Source organism: Macrobrachium nipponense, chromosome 41 (genome assembly GCF_015104395.2).
Source record: "Macrobrachium nipponense isolate FS-2020 chromosome 41, ASM1510439v2, whole genome shotgun sequence".
Taxonomy (NCBI): Eukaryota; Metazoa; Arthropoda; class Malacostraca; order Decapoda; family Palaemonidae; genus Macrobrachium; species Macrobrachium nipponense.
In genome coordinates, this window is record NC_061102.1 from 17,972,822 (window position 1) to 17,982,432 (window position 9,611).

At 41.3% G+C, this 9,611-nt stretch overlaps 1 long non-coding RNA gene across 1 annotated transcript; it reads right to left on the reverse strand.

Annotated features, from left to right (window-relative positions):
* Window positions 1-414: 414 nt before the first annotated feature.
* LOC135212879 (uncharacterized) lies at window positions 415-9,095 on the reverse strand. Its single transcript, XR_010314007.1, has 3 exons — window positions 9,006-9,095; window positions 7,887-8,026; window positions 415-501 (listed from the first exon to the last, which is right to left on the reverse strand). It is a non-coding gene; the product is annotated as an uncharacterized LOC135212879 (long non-coding RNA).
* Window positions 9,096-9,611: the final 516 nt, after the last annotated feature.

Below are 9,611 nucleotides of genomic sequence, written 5' to 3' on the forward strand. Positions count from 1 at the left end.
CTATTAAATCACTGTTCCACAGGACTTCAGTGTGTACAAAGATACGTTTCTCTGAGAAATTCTCCATATCCAATTTATATAAAACCATCTAAACTACCAACAATATGTATACCCATAAATTATCACAATAAAATAATACAAATTACGACTATTGTACAAAGTGCAATTAGTAAAAAGTTATTACAATTCTACACAACTAATATTCAGTACCTAAAACTGTTCACATACTATAACTGATTCACTTAAGGTAGATTCTCGGATGAGCCTTATTCTTACGAGTCGTTTGTTTGGTGGCCGCTGATTGGCTGGTACCGGGAGGTAGGCAGCTCCCAGCCAATCAGCGGCCGCCAAACTAACGTCTCGTAGGCATAGGGATCATCCAAGAATCTACCTTAAGTGAACCAGTTATAGGCTTACGGCCCATGAGAAGGAAAAACTGTAAACGCATGCAAAACCTGGGTGTCTTCTGGAGCAGTTGGTACGTCTAGGAGCTTTATAAACCTGAAATAATACGAACAGATAATAATTATTTGTGGTAAGAAGGATACAAGAGGCTGTGACTATCAAATGAATATTACAGATAGCCTTGTGGTTAATAAGGATATTTCTTCTTTGCTCACAAATAGCAAAGAAAGCAAATTAACTTGTACTGTACAAAAGAACAAAACTTTTCAATACAACTCATCCTGGATCCCAAAACAGAATCAAATTGTAAATGAATGAACAATCTTTTGGAACGTTGTTGACAGGAAAGGATTCATTAGCAAACAAAAAAACATCCAAAATACGTACATCAAACAATTACAAAAATTTAACATAAATCTCTACTGCAGTATTTGCAAATGACAAAAAATATTAACTACCTCCTACTTAGGATGGAACTTACATCTCCCATTCTAAATAAATATGATAGCACCAACACTTAGAATTCTAAATTATACTAATGCATTATGGATAATTTTGGAAAGGAAGACTATAAAAATCTGTCTGTCATTTGAAAACGAATGGGGTTATGTAAGGCATTTACAGAAAACTGTATTTTCATACATTCAACTTCCCTGTCAGATATATACTTAGTTATAGACTCCGTCGTCCCCGATAGAAATTCGAATTTCCCGGCACACGCTACAGGTAGGTAGGTCAGGTGATCTACTGCCCCACGCTGGGTGGCAGGAATAGGAACCATACCTTCTAGAACCAGATTTTCTCTATCGTTTGGAATGTAAACATACGTTTACGGTTCCTCCTGATTTGATTTTCGTGTTTCATCGCCATCGATCTTCTGGGCTGTCTTTTGCAGGGAAGTACTGGGTCTTTGGTTCGGCATACGCTTTTATTAACTTTTTAATGAATTTCGCTTCGAAATTTCGAAGAAAATACTAAGTGAAACTACCGAAATTATTGGTAGACACTCACATAGTTTGCAATAAAGGGAATTATTAATATTTATTCATTATTACATGTAATAAAGGTTACAACTTTATTGAAGAAATATTAAACTCTAATTTCCTACTTTAGGAAGTCAGAAAAGCATATAGTAACTAGATACGCTTACTTATAAGCTTTAATAGCGTTTGTGCTAACGAGCAGTTAGAGTATTAGCAGTACTAGTAGTTATTGCATCCTCATCACCTTCTTACTCCACAGAAACTACAAATTTATATATGCAAATTTGAAGATAATAGATGTAGCTCAAAAGCCAGCTCTTAAAAGGTAAGAAGTGAATATAGTGTTCCCCATTGAAGTGGAGGGTGCGTCTGATCGGCTCTATCTCGCTCCCAGGTCTAGACCTCTTCCAAACTCACAAGCCCAGAGGAGAAGGAATGTCGAAAGCCGCACGGAGGTTTCAGAGAATCCCCACCGATCAGGCATCCCCTCAGCAGACTCTGTAGAACATCCCAGGACTGCCAAGTTCGCCATTGGAAGGCGTCCTAAAATAGTGGAGGGTGCGTTCCGATCGGCTCTGTCTCGCTCTCAGGCCTAGACCTCTTCCAAGCTCACAAGCCCAGAGGAGAAGGAATGTCGAAGCCTTAAGGAGGTATCAGAGAATCCCCAACGGTTGGGCGTCCCCTCGGCAGGATCTGTAGTAGTAGCGTCCCAGACTGCCAAGGATAGCTGTTGGAAAGGCATCCTAAAACAGTGTTTTTTTCGTCATCCGAGTCTTCATCGAAAGGAAAATAGGGTGGAGTTCTCACAAGCTGTCGAGACCTTCTAAAAGATCGTGGAAATCGCCAGCTTGGGATTCTATCCCGGAAGTTTTCCAGAAGGCTATCCACCTGAGAAAGAAGAAAGACATTTATTCATTAAATCCTCCTTCCCCTAGATCGGATATGGAGAAAGAAGACGACTCTACGAAGATCCTAGGAGAAATGCAACAGTAGATATCTTGTTAATAGAAGTTTTGAAGAAGGATCCTCCCAGGAGAAAGGATCTCTTCCTTCCCGTTAAGAAATCCCGTCCGATAGAAGTCTTTGACAGTTCGGACGAGGCGGACCAGGCGCAAATCGCCGACAAGGCGAGAGGATTCTAAAGAGGCGCCTGAAGCGGCTGAAATGAGGCACAAAGCGCCTGAAGCGCCTGAAACAAGGCGCCAGAAACGAGACGCAAAGAGCCTGAGGCGCCTGAAACGAGGCACAAAGCTCCTGAAGCGCCTGAAATGAGGCGCAAAGCGCCTGAACTGAGGCGCAAAGCGCCTGAAGCGCCTGAAACGAGGCGAAAAGCGCCTTAAGCGCCTGAAATGAGGCGCAAAGCGCCTGAAGCGCCTGAAAAAACTCTGAAGCGCCTGAAATTGAGGCGCAAAGCGCCTGAAAATGAGGCGCGAAGTCGAATGAGGCGCAAAGCCTGAAATGAGGCGCAAAGCGCCTGAAACGAGGCACAAAGCGCCTGAAGCGCCTGAGATGAGCTGAAACTATAAACCAGCATCTTCATCAGAGATGGAGTTAGAGCCTGATTCTGCGAAAGGTGAAAGACATTCGAGGCCTTCTTCTGATAAGGACGGGAGTTGTCGCACAGGCGGCCGTCGCCCTTCTCAGGATAGTCTTAATGCAAGTAAAGGCAAGAGCAAGATCGGCTTTTTTCCTGGCGGGGACTCAAGATGTCGCACAGGTGGCCGTAGCCCTTGTCAGGTTAGAATCGGTACTGCTAAAAGGCTCTTCACCTACGAAAGCAGGCGCTCTCCTTCGGTTTGCTCATTCTTCCCCTCCCCAACTTGATGGACAGGAAATGGAAGATATACTAATAAGACGATATTAAAATCTTCCCCCAAAAATTCTAAAATAATGCAACCAACCATTTACAGAAAGAGTGGCAATCGTTTGCAAATTAAACAAGATTCGTACGAGCTCTCATTCATTGATTAGAGGCTCTTCCAAATAATAGAGGCGTAGATACAGCCTTATATCCAAGAGAATAAAAATTTGAGGGATTCTCTTCGATCCTAGAGTTTTCATTGCGATCTCTTTCGACTAATACTAATTCGTGTTTATTGACGAAAAGAACGAAGAGGGCAAGATTTCCATTCTCTCTCTGAATCGGAGAGGAAAGAATGTAGTAGCAAGACTTGCGTATACGACTACTGAATGACAAGTCATATACGCATACCATAGTTGCCTTTATGGTTTCGCTACGGAATTATCTATATCCTTACAGGATTTTCCTGGTAAGGACTTCGCTTAAAAGGTTTGTTACGACAATACCTACTCAGCTTCGGTATTTAACAAAGGTTGTTTGGCTTAAATTTGCATTATTAAGAGCTTCCTTGGGCTCAGGAATAATTTTATTATATTCCTTCATTGAATGAAGTAACTGGCAACTCATGATGAATGCAGCCAGGCAGCGAGCGAGACTGCCGGGCTGTCATTGTAAGGCCAATACAGTACCATCCAGTTCTCTGTCATGAGGAGTCGGTTACATCTCTCTCGCCAACGGGATCGAATGGTTAACCGTATATTCCCCCTACAATCATGGACTTAGTCTCGAATGGAGGGGATAGTTAAGCTAACATAAATAAAATATTGTCTGCCTTTTGCTAAGAAGCTTTCAATAAGAAAGATATTATAACCTTTTAATGCTGTTTACCGTAGGTAACATTATTAAAGGATTCTAACGCAGCAGAACATTATATTATATATTGCTCTCATGCTTACGAAAAGCATGGCTTATTAGAATACATGCTTAGTGAGAAGATGGATGTAGTAGAGAATTCACTTTAAGACTACGGTATGGTCAAGTCTTTCGAGAAACGCACACAACCTTTTTAGAATCGGATATTGCTCAAGAGAAGATGGATGAGTGGGATGGGAAACATTCTCTTCGTGGCAGAAATGGTTTCCCTGAATGAACTATACTACGTATATATGAGTTTTTCCTACTAAGAACGGGAATTAACATGGATGAAAGGATGTCGGGTAACCATAAAGGCACAGATGTTCTGGCACATAACATAAAGAGAATTAGAAAAAAGCGCCAGCCTGGCGCAAAGCGCTAGAAGCGCCAACCTGGCGCAATGCGCCAAAAAGCGCCAGCCTGGCACAATGAGCCAAGAGCACCATCCAAGATATTTTCTCGTTTTAGCGAGTTATTAACCTAGAGTCCAGAGTAGCCTCTCAGACAGCACGCTCGGTAACGGCAAGATTCGTTCCTGATTTCATTACCCATTTAATCCCTTAGGCCAATTCCACGACTCTCTCATATCGCAAAGAGCATCGAGAATCTCTTTTTTCGCTCCTGTTCGCGTTAACAAAGAGAACCTATTTGGAAAACAGACAGGGAATGTAACGACCCTTAAGAGGTTCGATGCAAGATTTTGCATGTCTGTGAGAACCTTCTCGATCGACGATAATAACTGTGAAAGTATGTCTAACATTATTGCAAAGAGTTGTGAGAACCTGCGAAAAGTCTTCTTCATAGATCTCTTAGCAAGATAGAAGACGAACAGTCTTCCTGTAGACTGCTTCCTTTTCCTCAAAGAACCAAGAGAGGTAGCAATATATGCCATCTTTATTTTATAGAAAGGGGAATAAACTTTAGTCTTTTTTCCCCTAAAATATAAATTCTTTACAGAATTTAAGATAAAGGGCGTCAAAGAAAGAGAGGATAATACTTTATGTCTCATTTTGGCCTTAGAGAGGTTGGATTCACAGAGGTCACGTTCTTCTCACAGCATGTTTTGAAAGTCTTTTCCAAGACAGTCTGAATATTCTATCAGCATGTATTATAAATGGATCTTAACAACCTCTCCACTCTGAGTCTGTTTGCGTGCAGACTGACCAGAAGTGGACATGAATGAGAGGATTTTTCAAGGTAAATGACAATAGTCATAGACAAGATATAGAATTACTGCAGATCGTGCTAAAGGGAATGAGGAAACTGTCCTCTTCCGATACCTCTGTGAACCACATAGCGGTTTTTTCTTCCCTTTCAGAGGGAAGAATCACCTTTGTATATATCTGCTATCAAAGAACGCAGTAAAAGGCTATATAAAGGGATTGGAGATAGCAGAGGATTAAGATCTTCGGGATCTTATACGATACCTCAATATGACAAGAGTAGGATATCATGTACTTCTAATGGGATCTTTTTGTGGCCATAGATTCTATGTTCTGACAAGATGGAACTGCTCCTCATCAAACTTCTTTGAGAAATTTTTATGAGGGAATTCTTTGTTTCTCTTGGTCCTAAACGATCAAGAAGACAAGTGAATTTTTTTGAGCATTGGAATCTCGCATCAGATTCTATGGAGATTAGGCAATGGGTTCTTGCCAGCATAGTATGTCTGGCAAAAGAACTAAAACCCCCTATTCCTGATTCAATGTTTTCAGATAGAGGTTTCGTTGTCCAGGCAGGGTACTTACTTTTTCATCTACAGTAGAATGGTTCAAACGTTTGCCTACAGAGTCTTTGGAATGCGATGACGGCTCGAAATGCTTCCCAGAAGGTGTTCAGAGGGATACAATAAAGAGCTAGAAATCAGGAGTACTCCCAATTTCAGCTCGGAGTCTCCTTCGACTTCAGGCTTCTTCCCTTCCTTCGGGCAAGGATAGGGAAGATTCTGCAACGAGACACCCCTTCAACATGTAAGAAGAGATCTCGTGAGCACGGAAGTATTCAAGAAGGACCCTCCTCGGAGGAAGACTCTTATCTCTCGTACGGTTAGATATCCTATTGTCTACTGGATGTAGCTGATTACAATCACCTCCCCTTGCCGGAGAGGCCAAAGCTCAAAGTGGAAGAACTTCTTCCACTCTTCTCCAGTCTCCTGATAAACTATTGTGGATGTTCAGGACTTTTGGACAATGTAGCGCCAACCAGGTGCCATATGCCAAAACAGGCGTAAAAAACGCCAGAGGCAGACAGTTTCAAGGAACACTGTCATTGTCTGATGAAGAGAAAGAGGGGGCCTCCAACCTAGCGCAGATGCGCTAGAGGCGAACAAATCGGACAGATAAGAGTGTCCGATGTGGGCATTCGCAGACATCCTCGAGACTCTACCAAGCTCGAAGCTCCAGCAAGTGGAGAGGAGTCAGCCAGGCGCCAGACGCCAAATAGTGCCAGTCTGGAACCAGGCGCGAAGCTACTTCCAGGCGCGAGGCGCCAGCCATGAGTCAGGCGAAAAGTTTTTTTTTTTTTTTTTTTGGTGGCCTTCCAGGAGTTAGGTGCCAACCAAGTGTCAGGCAGGCGCGAGGCGCCAGCCAGGCTCGAGGCGCCAGCCAGACACGAGGCGCCACCCAGGCGAAAGCCAGGCTCTAGGCTTCATCCAGAAAAGATCCATTTCAAAGGAAGCCCTGGTCTTCTTTGAAATAAGTGTGATCGCTAAAGCACTTCATGAATGACTTGATGATTCCTTCAAACAGCTGAGAATTAAAAGCACTTGAAGTGCGAGCTTTTATGAATTCTTGTTCGTTACATAACTATGTCGTGAAGGACATATTAAATGTAACTTTACGGGAGATGCAACTCTGTGTTGACTTCCCTTTGCACGAAGGAGGTCAAGTTGACCTACGAGAGATCCTTCTCTCTTGGTTTTACGTGTCTACGGATACGTTGCTGGGATAGGGAACCGACACTGATCCTTTACTAAGTGAGTTCATTTTTATGTTAACATAGGGTTTTTTTTTTTCTTTGGTTTGTTTGAAAGCTCTTTTCAAACTAAGCACAAACCCTCGGTGTTAGGATCAGGTGATCGGGATCGGTGTTGTGTTCCTTAATTATGCCCCTAGGCATAGGTGTATTGTCATGTAAGTGGATAAGACCCCATTGACAAATGACCATTAGATTATGTCGAGTAAGTGGATAAGACCCCATTGACAGATCTACAAGAACTCTTCCATAGGTCACATCCTCGCTGAGGCTTTTGAGACGAAGCAGACTACTAGCAATAGCTAGGAAGTCGACCCTTTGTCTAAACACATAGAACCAAGGTTTATTTATTTAGTACCTACAAACGTATGTTGTTTACCTGTCTAATCAGTAAATATGGCTGTCTCTTACCCTCCGCCAAAGGTGCCAAAATCAGCTAAGTATATATCTGACAGGGAAGTTGAATGTATGAAAATGATATTGTTATTGTACAATAAAGTTTCATACATACTTACCTGGCAGATATATACGATTGAATGGCCCACCCAGCCTCCCCTCAGGAGACAGGTGGAAGAGAAAATCTGGTTCTAGAATGTATGGTTCCTATTCCTGCCACCCAGCGGCAGGGCGGTAGATCACCTGACCTACCTACCTGTAGCGTGTGCCGCGAAATTCGAATTTCTATCGGGGACGACGGAGTCTATAGCTAAGTATATATCTGCCAGGTAAGTATGTATGAAACTTTATTGTACAATAACAATATCATATTTGTATGGAAACAAATTAAATTACTGTCAACTGTCACTAACCCATTTTGGAAATCATCAAGTATTTTTGAGCTGCTAGTTCCCCATTTTTCTCCTTGAAATTCTGAAAACCTGACCAAGAAGTAAGTTCGCCAGTTATATCTGACACTGACATCATCTTATCTATGTAATGCGTTTCATCCCTGAAAGTAAAAGAACCAGCACATCAATTTGTGGTCTTATCTTGTATGGACTGTCAGAATGATTTAGCTCAACTATCATTATTAAACTGTTTATAATGTCTACAGATTTGAACTGTTTTGTTTAGAGACAATGATTTTAGACATTCTATACTACCTGCTAGGAAAATTGTCTTGATAAGAAGTCTTAAATTATATTCCTATGTACACAGACACCATCCTTCTTAAGAAAATTCAAGAGATGCAGACAAACAAGATCGCAAATTAAAATTGTGTTCACAGAGCTCCATTTTGCCACCTGTAAGTTCAAACTTTTGTTTTGCATGCCTATTCTGTACAACAGTACTGTATGTATAGTGTATTGTGTTTTCGGATGAAAAAACATATGTACTGTATTGATTTTACTATATCATACTGTATTTATAAATAGGCATGAAGAGTATACAGTACAGGCAGCCCCGGTCCCCGGGTTACGAAGGGTTCGGTATACGACGTTCCGAGGTTAAGGCGCTTCTCAATCATATTCATCAGACATTATTTCCAGGGTTACGACACCTACAACGCTCATTTCGCAGATGAAATATGACACCAAAAATGCAAAATAATCAATATTTGAAGGTTTTTTTTTATGAAAAATGCAATAAGAATGCAGAGTACAGTTTTCAATGCACCCAAAGCATTTAAACTAAGGTTTTCTTATGATTTTTTTACGATGTTTCGGCTTACAACACGTCTCAGAACGGAACCCCCGTCGTTACCCGGGGACTGCCTGCAATCAAGTTACAAACAATTCCATATACAATCAGCCATTTGGACCTGAACTCGTCTGTAAGCAGAGTGGTGTCTGTAATCTTCAAAACTGGGCAGAAAATATTTTGAACACAAGACAGTTCAAACTACTAAAGAGCTACAAGCAAAATTTTCATGAAAATTCTGAGCATCAAAAGCTCTCTGAGAATCAACGAACACTTGGTTAACCAACCTGACAATACCAGGATATGGGATGATGAATCTATCATTCGAATAGGCTTCATCCACATCTTTTCGGGCACTTCCCCAGCAGCCTTCTGTTCTACTGTATATACCATTTGAAGTAAATACAAGTTATTTACAATTTTTTTTGTCGTGTTTCAAGTCCTGGACTTCATGAGAAAATCTTTACTCCACTGGAGGGTTGATTAAACAGAATGAATGCATATCATCACCCTTTATTCCTTGTAAAGGATATGAAAAAACTACCTTAAGAGTTTATCTTGCTAAAATGTTATCCAAAATTTGTCAAAACTAAATTAGGAGAAATCAAACCCAAATGAAAATCATGAATAATTTACCTACCTTGCCCCAAACCCTAAGTGACTGATGTCAATGACAGCATCCTTTAGCAATGCCTAATTAATGCTGAAAATTACAAACATTCAGTATAGAAGCCAGTTAACCCTCTTACGCCGAAGCCCTAAAAATCAAAACCTCTCCTGTATGCCGGCGCCGGTTTGGAGTGAGCGCGGAACCGGAAAAAATAATTTTTTCAAAAAATCACAGCGCGCTTAGTTTTGAAGATTAAGAGTTCATTTTTGGCTCATTTTTTTTT